The following is a 10,344-nucleotide window of genomic DNA, read 5'->3' on the forward strand; positions in this document are numbered from 1 at the left end:
TAGATTTAGGTGTAATGTAGGTAGATGTAGGTGTATCTAGGTGGATGTTAGTGGTGTAGAGTATTAGGTAAGATGGTAGTGGGTGTAGGGTTCTAGGTGATTCAGTTGTGCTACGGGGTATTAGGTAGAATGTAAGGTTATTAGGTAAGATGTAGGGGTTTATGTGGATGTAGTGGTGTGAGGTTATTCGGTAGATGGTAAGTTGGTGTAAGGGGTTATTGGAAGATATAGTGGTTAGTGGTAATTAGGTAGATGTAGTGGTGTACGGGGTTCAGGGTGGGGGTGGTGTGTTGTGTTGGGCTCGCCAATTGTGCAACGAATGCAGTGGTGTAGGGGTATTTAGGTGGATGTAGTGGTGTATGAGGTATTTGGTAAATGTAGCGGTGTAGGGGTAATTAGTATAGATGTAGGCATATTCGGTAGATATAGTGTTTAGGGGCTATTCTGTAGATGTAGTGGTGTAGGGCTTTAGGTAGATGTAGTGGTGTAGGGCTATTAGGTAGATGTAGTGGTGTAGGGCTATTAGGCAGATGTAGTGGTATTAGGTAGATGTAGTGGTCTGTAAGCAGGTATTAGGTAAATGTAATGCGGTAGTAGGGGTATTAGATAGGATGTAACGGGGTATTGAGGTAGATATAGTGTTGTACGGGGTATTCGGATAGGATGTAGTGGTGTAAGGGTAATAAGGTAAGAATGTAAGCGGTGTACAGAGGTATTTCGGTAGATGAGTGGTGTATGGGTTTTATGGATGAATATATAGTGGTGTGGGGTATTAGGAAGATATAGTGGTGTCAGGGTTAGTTGGATGTAGTGGTGTAGGGGTATTAGGTAAACAGTGCGTGTAGGGATATTAGGTTGATGTAGTGGTGTCGGGGATTAGTAGATAAATGGTGTAGAGGTATTAGTAAGATGTAGTGGTGTAGGGGTATTTAGGTAGATATAGTGGGTGTAGGGGTTTTTTAGGTGGAATGTAGTGGTGTAGGGGTATTAGGAAGATATACGTGGTGTAGGGGTTTGGTGGATGTAGTGGGTGTAGGGGTAATTAGGTAGATATAGGGTGTAAGGTATAAGGTAGATGTAGTGGTGTAGGGGTAATTTAGGTAGATAAGTGGTGTAAGGGGTCCTTAGTGCATGTAGTGTGTTGGGCGTATTAGTAGAATGTAGGGGTATTAGGTAAGATAAGTGGTTGTATGGGGTAATTAGTAGATTAGTGGTGTTGGGGTATCTAGGTTGATGTAGCTGTGTAGAGGTATTAGTAGAATGTAATGGTGTAGGGGTATTAGGTAGATGTAGTGGTGATAGGGGTTACTGTAGGTGTTAGTAATAGGTAGATGTGGTGGTGTAGGGCTATTAGGTAGATATAGTGGTATTAGGTAGATGTACGTAGGTGTACGGGTATTAGAATAGAATGTAAGTCGTTGTAGGGGTAATTATGAAGATCTAGTGCGTGTAGTGGTATTAGGTAAGATGGTAGTGGTGGTAGGGGTTTCTAGGTCGGATGCAGGGTGTAGGGTATTCAGGTAGATGCTAGGGGTATTCCGGTGGCGATGTAGCTGCGTGTAGGGGGTATAGGTAGAATGTAGGGGTATTAAGGTGGATGTAGTGTGTAAGGGTTTTAGGTAGATTAATGGTGTAGGGTAATTCCAGGTAGATGTAGTGGTGTTTGGGGTATGTAGGTAGATGTAGGGGTATAGGTAAGATAATAGTGTGTAGAAGGTTTTAGGTGGAATGTACCTGGTGGTAGAGGTTATTGTAGATGCAGATGGTGTAGGGGTATTAGGAAGATATGTGGTGTAACAAGGGTATTAGGTAAGCATGTAGTGGTGTAGCGGTATTAGGTAGATATAGTGGCTGTAAAGGGGTATTAGGTAGAATAACACACACACACACGCACACGCTCAGGTACAGTACCACAACCAGACACACAACGACACGTACTATAGGTAGATTAGTGGTGTTATGGTATCTAGGCTAGATATGTGGTGTAGAGGTATTAGGTAATGTACTGGTGTAGGGGTCTTTTAGGTTGGATGTACTGGTGTACGAGGATTAGGTAGATGCAGTGTGTCGGGGTATTGAGGAAGATTAGTGGTGTGGGGGTATTAGGTAGACTGTAGGGTGTAGGGGTATTAGGTAGATATAGTGGTGTCGGGCTAATTAGTAGATATAGTGGTGTAGAGGTAATTAGGGTAGAATGTAGTGGTGGTAGGGGTTATTAGGTAGATATAGTGGTGTAGGGGTATTGGTTAGATGTATGGTGTGGGGTATTAGTAGTGTGGGGTATAGGTAATATAGTGGTGTAGAGGTATTAGGTAGAGTAATGGTGTAGGGGATTACAGGTAGAGTTAGTGGTGTAGGGTTTTAAGTAGATGTAGTGGTGGAGGTATAGGTTATTTAAGTGGTATACTGGGTACTTAGCGTTAGATGTTGGTTAGGGCTATTAGGTAGATATAAGTTGTTGATGGGGTATTCGGTAGACTGTAGTGGTCGTAGGGTAGTAGATGTAGTGGTGTCAGGGCTATTAGTAGATGTAGTGATTTAGGGCCTATTAGTTAGATTAGTGGTATTAGTAGATGTATGTGTAGGGGTATTAGGTAAACGTAGCGGTGTAGGGGTATTAGATAGATGAGGTATCTGGTGATTAGGTGTTAGGAGGTATTAGGTAGATGTAGTGGTGTTAGGTATTAGGATAGATGTAGTGGAGTGGTGTAGGGGTATTAGGAAGATATAGTGGTGTAGGGGTATTAGGTAGATGTAGTGGTGTAGGGGTATTAGGTAGATATAGTGGTGTAGGGGTATTAGGTAGATRTAGTGGTGTAGAGGTATTAGGTAGATGTAGTGGTGTAKGGTATTAGGTAGATATAGTGGTGTAGAGGTATTAGGTAGATGTAGTGGTGTAGGGGTTTTAGGTGGATGTACTGGTGTAGAGGTATTAGGTAGATGCAGTGGTGTATAGGGGTATAGGTAAGAATGTAGTGGTGTAGGGGTATTAGGTAGATGTAGTGGGGTGTAGGGTATTAGGTAGATTTAGTGGTGTAGTGGGTATTAGGTAGATATAGTGGTGTAGAGGTATTAGGTAGATGTAGTGGTGTAGGGATATTAGGTGATAGCTAGTGGTGTAGGGGTATTAGGTAGATGTATGGGTGGGTATTAGGTAGATGTAGGGGTATTTAGGTAGATAATAGTGGTGTAGAGGTATTAGGTAGATGTAATGGTGGAGGGGTATTAGGTAAATTTAGTGGTATATGGGGTACTAGGTAGATGTAGTGGTGTAGGGGTATTAGGTAGATGTAGTGGTGTAGGGGTTATAGGTATATGTAGTGGTGTAGGGGTTATAGGTAGATGTAGGGTGTAGAGGTATTAGGTAGATGTAGTGGTGTAGGGGTATTAGGAAGATATAGTGGTGTAGATGTTTTAGGTAGATGTAGTGGTGTAGGGGTTTTAGGTGGATGCAGTGGTGTCGGGGTATTAGGTAGATGTAGGGGTATTAGGTGGATGTAGTGGTGTAGAGTATTAGGTATATGTACAGTACTTCAATGATCTGTGTATTCTTATCAATAATTAAAACATGGACAGATGGGCCCTTTTCATGTACTTACTATATTTGGCACATCCAGAATGAATTTGAAAATGAGTATGCAATTTATTTGTTTTGCTTGGGAATATGGAGCAATTGACTGCTACACAATTGTTACATGAGATACGTGGAGCCGAGTCATTGTAAAAACCCTGTCCTGTCTGTGACACATTAAAGAAATGTGTAACTTGCCCCTAATGTGCCAGGGGGCCCCCTTTAGTACATCAACTTATCACAACAATGTCAAGAAAATAGGTTCTGTGTCTACKTCGAAACACAATGGGGACAATTAACTGCAAACTATGAGGACTAAATGAAGCCATGGGGGAATGGTGTTGAACTGAGGCTCTGCAGTTTACCAGGGAATAGTTTGACACTGTTTTGAAGGTCAATTCCTCCTGCATTCAAACCCCATACCATTCCCGTGGGGTCCCCTGCCCTGTTAAAATGCCTATCACAGGAAACTAGAGAGGCTCATTGTTCTCCCCTCTCCTGTTGACCCTTACCGCCCCATTAAAATCTAGCCTGAAACCCAGCCTGAGGGTCTTCAGCCATCATCGGCACGCATGCCTTGATAAACAGCGTTGCATACTAACGAGAGGGTATGCGCAGAGTTGGAGGAGACTGTGGCTTGCATCCTAAAATGTGACAATAGAAACGATCTCTCATACTTATAGGCAAATGCTGAATCAGACCTGGGGACTGGCGTGCTGAAAGCTTTTATGCACTTTCACATTGACTATTGATAGAATACAAATGTAAAGCTACCTGTATGGTGAATGTTAGGGAATAAAAGTCAATGCTACTCCATAAACACACTGTTCACTGATAGGGTTATCAGGAGGTTGATGGTTTAGAATGTTTCATTCCCTAGAAGGGTGACAGCTGATTTGCCTCTCTCAAAAAGTCCACTTCACATTTTGATATTGGGATCATCATAAGGCGTCTGTCAAAACTATAGGTTTAAAGGGATAGTTCATCAACATTTCTTAATACTTATTAATTTCCTTACCCTGAACGCAGTCTGTGGACAAGGAGAGGCAGTAATCCATGCTTTCGTTTTGTACATCTAGCCACTTTTACAAGTCACTAACATGAGCATTTTCGACCAACAAACAATGAAAGTCAATGTAGCCAATATTAGCATTTTCATTAAGCAACTCATGCCCAAACGATCAATCAGAGATTCACACCAATTACACAGACAGAATAAATAAAACGGTGCAGTGAACAGAGGATGTGTTCCCATAATCTTTTATTTGACTATTGTGATGCAGCTTCTTTATATTAGATTTACAAAAATGTAATTGGTCGTCTGCGTTACCCGTGTGTTACTTATCCTTGCCTTGAAATTACAATTGCAGAGGTAGTGGAATTATTGACACGATCTGACATATAGTATGATTGTCTATTCTATTACAACACTAGGACTCAGCTACTGACAGGAGCTAATTTATGTACTCCTTAAGTGAAATCGTTGGAGTACACAAATCCATATAATATACATAATTCGCTCAGAATCGGTGCATTAAACTTTCCTACGTGCTTGCATCCTTAGACTAGTATGGTAATGTATGTGTTGTTATGCATACAACCAATGTAGTTGAAAACAGGACCTTTTATATTAATGTTTAAGAGGAGTTATCACCAAGGTGTTATGCTCATTGACTTCTTTGTGTCCTTATTTTGTATTTCATCTTTATTTAACTAGGCAAATCAGTTAAGAACAAATTCTTATTTACAATGACAGCCTACCCCGGCCAAACCCGGACCTCACTGGGCAAACTGTGCGCCGCCCTATGGGATTCCCAATCACGGCCGGATGTGATGCAGCCTAGATTTGAACCAGGAACTATTGCAGTGCCTTAGACCGCTGTGCCAATCGGGAGCCCTTATGTACAGCAGACATTCAAGTACTGAAATGTTAGGATTTTTGTTTGTCACTGTGGCTGGGTTCCCTTCCACATAAATCCAAGGGTATGTTCTTAAAATGTGCTGAATATAACAACTGTGGAAGACTGAAAATAAAAATAAATGTCACATTAATTTCTCCAAATGAATTACTCACATTAGATCAGATGATGGATAAGGATTTGTAAACATCAAGGAGTAAACTGAGAAGAAAATAGACAAATTCAAAAAATATATATACTGTCACAGTTGACTCTCACAAAATGCAGTGTCAACACCAATTAAACACTGTTGATTAAAGCCAAATCCTTACTTGCTTATGGATGGGTAATATTTAAATGCAATATTCATCAGGGTCTAATAAGGCACAGTAACTTGTTAACTTAAACATTTATTTATAATACCTTTTCAATAGTGTGAAATGAATGACAGCTTTAGCCTCTTAGTACAGCAAGACATTCCTGCAACTGCAAATCATCTGCGCTTCCTTTAAGTTTTTAATCCCCATGTTGATATCCAGATCCATCTGGGAAAACAGATGTCTGAAATAAAAATTGATTGCGGCTAAATATGTATTTGCATACTTATAGACTGTTTTCCTTGCCACACCAACAATGACCATTGCACGGTTAAGCTGCTAAGTGTTTTTCAGCCCTTCTGATTAAAAAAGAATGGCAATTAAAGTGTTTTGTCACAAGTCCTGTATGAGTCATAATTGAGATACAGTGTAAGCTGTGAATTCATCAAGAGGATTGTTTTACTTCCAAAAACAATTTCCGTTACGCTATGACACAACCCGAGTCGATGACATTATGTCTATAGTCAGCACATCAACAGAACTCCATCTTTAAATACATAATTACTAGAGTTACAACCTTATCATAGTAGGCAATGTTTTCAATAGCTACAGTAGGATAATAAACATGTGCGTATGAGAGATAAAAACTGAAAATGCATTAACAAAAATAAAAAGTAGAAACATTCATTGAAATTCCTTGTGATGTATCAGATGCTGTTTGATCATCTGATACCATGTATAACTATTTAGGTTGAGCATTTTGTTCAGATTAACCTGTACAGAAAAAAATATATATATAAGTCACCGACATACCAAACATGCCCAAAATACAACATTATAATACAGAATCATTCATACATAGGAGCCAAGTGTATTTGATAAGGCTAATGGTGCATAATTGTTATTCAATTGACCCAAATTTAAATGTTCTCATTAATAATAGTCTGAATCAATATAATTTCCTTTTGGTCCTTAAATAATATGCAAATAATTTCAGCATGACACATTTAAAAACGCATCACATCGCCATGTACAGAACAATCTGAATACTGTAGATTCATTGTATATAATGAGTATAGTGAAGTATTACTTTTTTCAATATAAGTCATATATATTATACTTAATTGTGGCACAAATCAAAGTTACAGGCTGATCGTTATATTGTGTTGCATTGGAATAAAGAATATACTATTTAAGTGAAAGTGTTACAACCTTATATGATTATGTTTCCTTCACAATAAAAACAGGATATAACTTATAAGAAAAGGAAAGAAACTGCTGAATACCGAAGAGTTAAATCATTCCAAAAACAGCATCACAAATCCTTCAGCTCATCCACATTGTCTATGGAATGACAATAAGCAATTGATATGGTAACTTAAGGGAAAAGCAACACTATGATTTTATTATTTTAGAAATAATGCTTCTAATTATACAAAACACAAACTCAAATCATACACATACTACACATGGTTGAACATGGAAATGAACATGATTTTGCTCCAGAACAAATATAATTGCCTACAAATGGCTTTGCCACAGCAGCACATGAATGCAGTGTGTTTATTAAGTCAATCTACCGTTAATGTACACCCTGTGAAATACTAGTATATACACACCTGTTGAAGCTATAGAAGGGAAATAAAAATACAAAGAAAATATATTCAATGGCCATAAAAATCTAATAAAAATATCAAACTTAAAATACAGAACATCAAAACTAAAGAGACATACTTATAGTGTGGAATTACTTATTTCATTTTGGAATTTCTTATCTTTTGACATCACAAAAGAGCAGCCTCTGAGAACAATGTGTTGTTCTGCTATTTGAGGGCAGCTGAGATTGTTACATTTGGTCTAGGTCTTTTGAAACCAGTAGGGGGCAGTGCTATTTGATATATAAAAATGATTGTACAGTACATTCATCCTTTAAGAACTACTGCATACTGACCCCTGTTGTCAGTGACCGGGAATAGAGACCCTGCAGCCGCAAGCAAAACGTAGGCCAGATAACAAGTGACACTTGCCAATGTAATCGAGCCCACAGTCAAGTTAAAAACTACCAGAAACCACAATGATATAAAAAAATCTTTTTCTAAATATGAAATGCTGGTAGGCTACACATAAATTGGGACGGTAAGCAAATTACCACAATCTAACAAGTGCATAAGTCTGTTTCAAGCTGTGTTGAGCTATTTAACCAGAACACAAGAAGTGATGGATGTTAAGAATTCTAAAAAATATATGAATAATTTTCTCTGTAGGTGGCATCCAGCCAACGGAGGATTTAGAATCAATGTCAAACAATGTTATGTTATGGTATATTGCACATTAAAATATATTGCATATAACATAATATAGTTAATTACTGTTAATTTAGGTAATTATTTGCACAAATTATAATTAAACATATATTAAATCATATTGACATATATAACTTTTGTGGTGCAATGAAAGATATTATTAATTAAGTGAAGCTCACATTGAATTGTGTAAATATGGAACTGCACGTGAACGTTGTTTATTATCATGTTAATAGAAATTGCTGACAAAATTCTTCAAGCAAACATTATGCTTACTACAACTTCCCTCAAAAAGTCATTTCAGAGAGTTAGAGCTGAAAGGAAGAAATACTGTACTTAAAAATTAAGGTCACACAAGAAGCTGTTTAACCGTTTCACAATAGGCATGTTAATTTGGTAATTTCTATAACACTTCAATAAATACATTTTCATGTATATATATATATATACACAGTACCAGTCAAAAGGTTGGACACACCTACTCATTCAAGGATTTTTCTTTATTTTGACTATTTTCTACATTGTAGAATAATAGTGAAGACATCAAAACTATGAAATAACACATATGGAATCATGTAGTAAACAAAAAAGTGTTAAACAAATCAAAATATATTTTACATTTGAGATTCTTCAAAGTAGCCACTTTGCCTTGATGACAGCTTTGCACACTCTTGACCATTCTCTCAACCAGCTTCATGAGGTAGTCACCTGGAATGCATTTCAATTAACAGGTGTGCATTAAAAGTTCATTTGTGGAATTTCTTTCCTTCTTAATGCTTTTGAGCCAATCAGTTGTGTTGTCACAAGGTAGGGGTGGTATACAGAAGATATCCCTATTTGGTAAAAGACTGAGTTCATATTATGGCAAGAACAGCTGAAATAGGCAAAGAGAAACGACAATCCATCATTATTTTAAGACATGAACGTCAGTCAATTCAGAAAATGTCAAGAACTTTGAAAGTTTCTTCAAGTGCAGTCGCAAAAACCATCAAGCGCTATGATGAAAATGTCTCTCATGAGGACCGCCACAGGAAAGGAAGACCCAGAGTTACCTCTGCTGCAGAGGATAAGTTCGTGAGAGTTACAAGCCTCAGAAATTGCAGCCCAAATAAATGCTTCACAGAGTTCAAGAAACAGACACAACTCAACATCAACTGTTCAGAGGAGACTGCGTAAATCAGGCCAAATTGCTGCAAAGAAACCACTACTAAAGGACACCAATAAGAAGAAGACACTTGCTTGGGCCAAGAAACACGAGCAATGGACATCAGACCTGTGGAAATCTGTCCTTTGGTCTGATGAGTCCAAATTTGAGAATTTTGGTTCCAACCACTGTGTCTTTGTGAGATGCAGAGTAGGCTTTTCTGGTGACACTGTCAGTGATTTATTTAGAGTAAAAGGCACATTTAACCAGCATGGCTACCACAGGATTCTGCAGCGATACGCCATCCCATCTGGTTTGCGCTTAGTGGGACTATGATTTGTTTTCAACAGGACAATGACCCAGCACACCTCCCGCTGTGTAAGACCTATTTGAACAAGAAGGAGAGTGATGGAATGCTGCATCAGATGACCTGGCCTCCACAATCACCCGACCTCAACTCAAATGAGATGGTTTGGGATGGTTTGACCGCAGAGGGAAGGAAAAGCAGCCAACAAGTGCTCAGCATATGTGGGAACTCCTTCAAGACTGTTGGAAAAGCATTCCAGGTGAAGCTGGTTGAGAGAATGCCAAGAGTGTGAAAACCTGTCATCAAGGCAAAGGGTGGCTACTTTGAAGAATCTCAAATATAAAATATATGATTTGTTTTGTTTAACCCTTTTTTGGCTACTACATGATTCCATATGTGTTATTTCATAATGTTGATGTCTTCACTATTATTCTACAATGTAGAAAATAAAGAAAAACCCTTGAATGAGTAGGTGTGTCCAAACTTTTGACTGGTACTGTATATTTGACACAACTTAGCTGCATTCTTTACGTAAGGCAATGTATCATTGGTGAAAGTTAAACAGCTACTCCCAGAAATGACCATTGACTACAAAAATGAATATCCCTGTTTATACGTACATCAATACAATGGCTAGGAATAGGTTATATTGCTCATGGATTCTTTATTTGGTATAAACCAACAATATGCACATTTATAGATGATATTGATTGTGAATATCAAGTATTCTTAATAAGCCCCTTGGAAACACAGCCAATAAAACAAATTGACATCCAACCTCATTAAATATGATTAAATTTCATT

Source organism: Salvelinus sp. IW2-2015, linkage group LG3 (assembly GCF_002910315.2).
Source record: "Salvelinus sp. IW2-2015 linkage group LG3, ASM291031v2, whole genome shotgun sequence".
Taxonomy (NCBI): Eukaryota; Metazoa; Chordata; class Actinopteri; order Salmoniformes; family Salmonidae; genus Salvelinus; species Salvelinus sp. IW2-2015.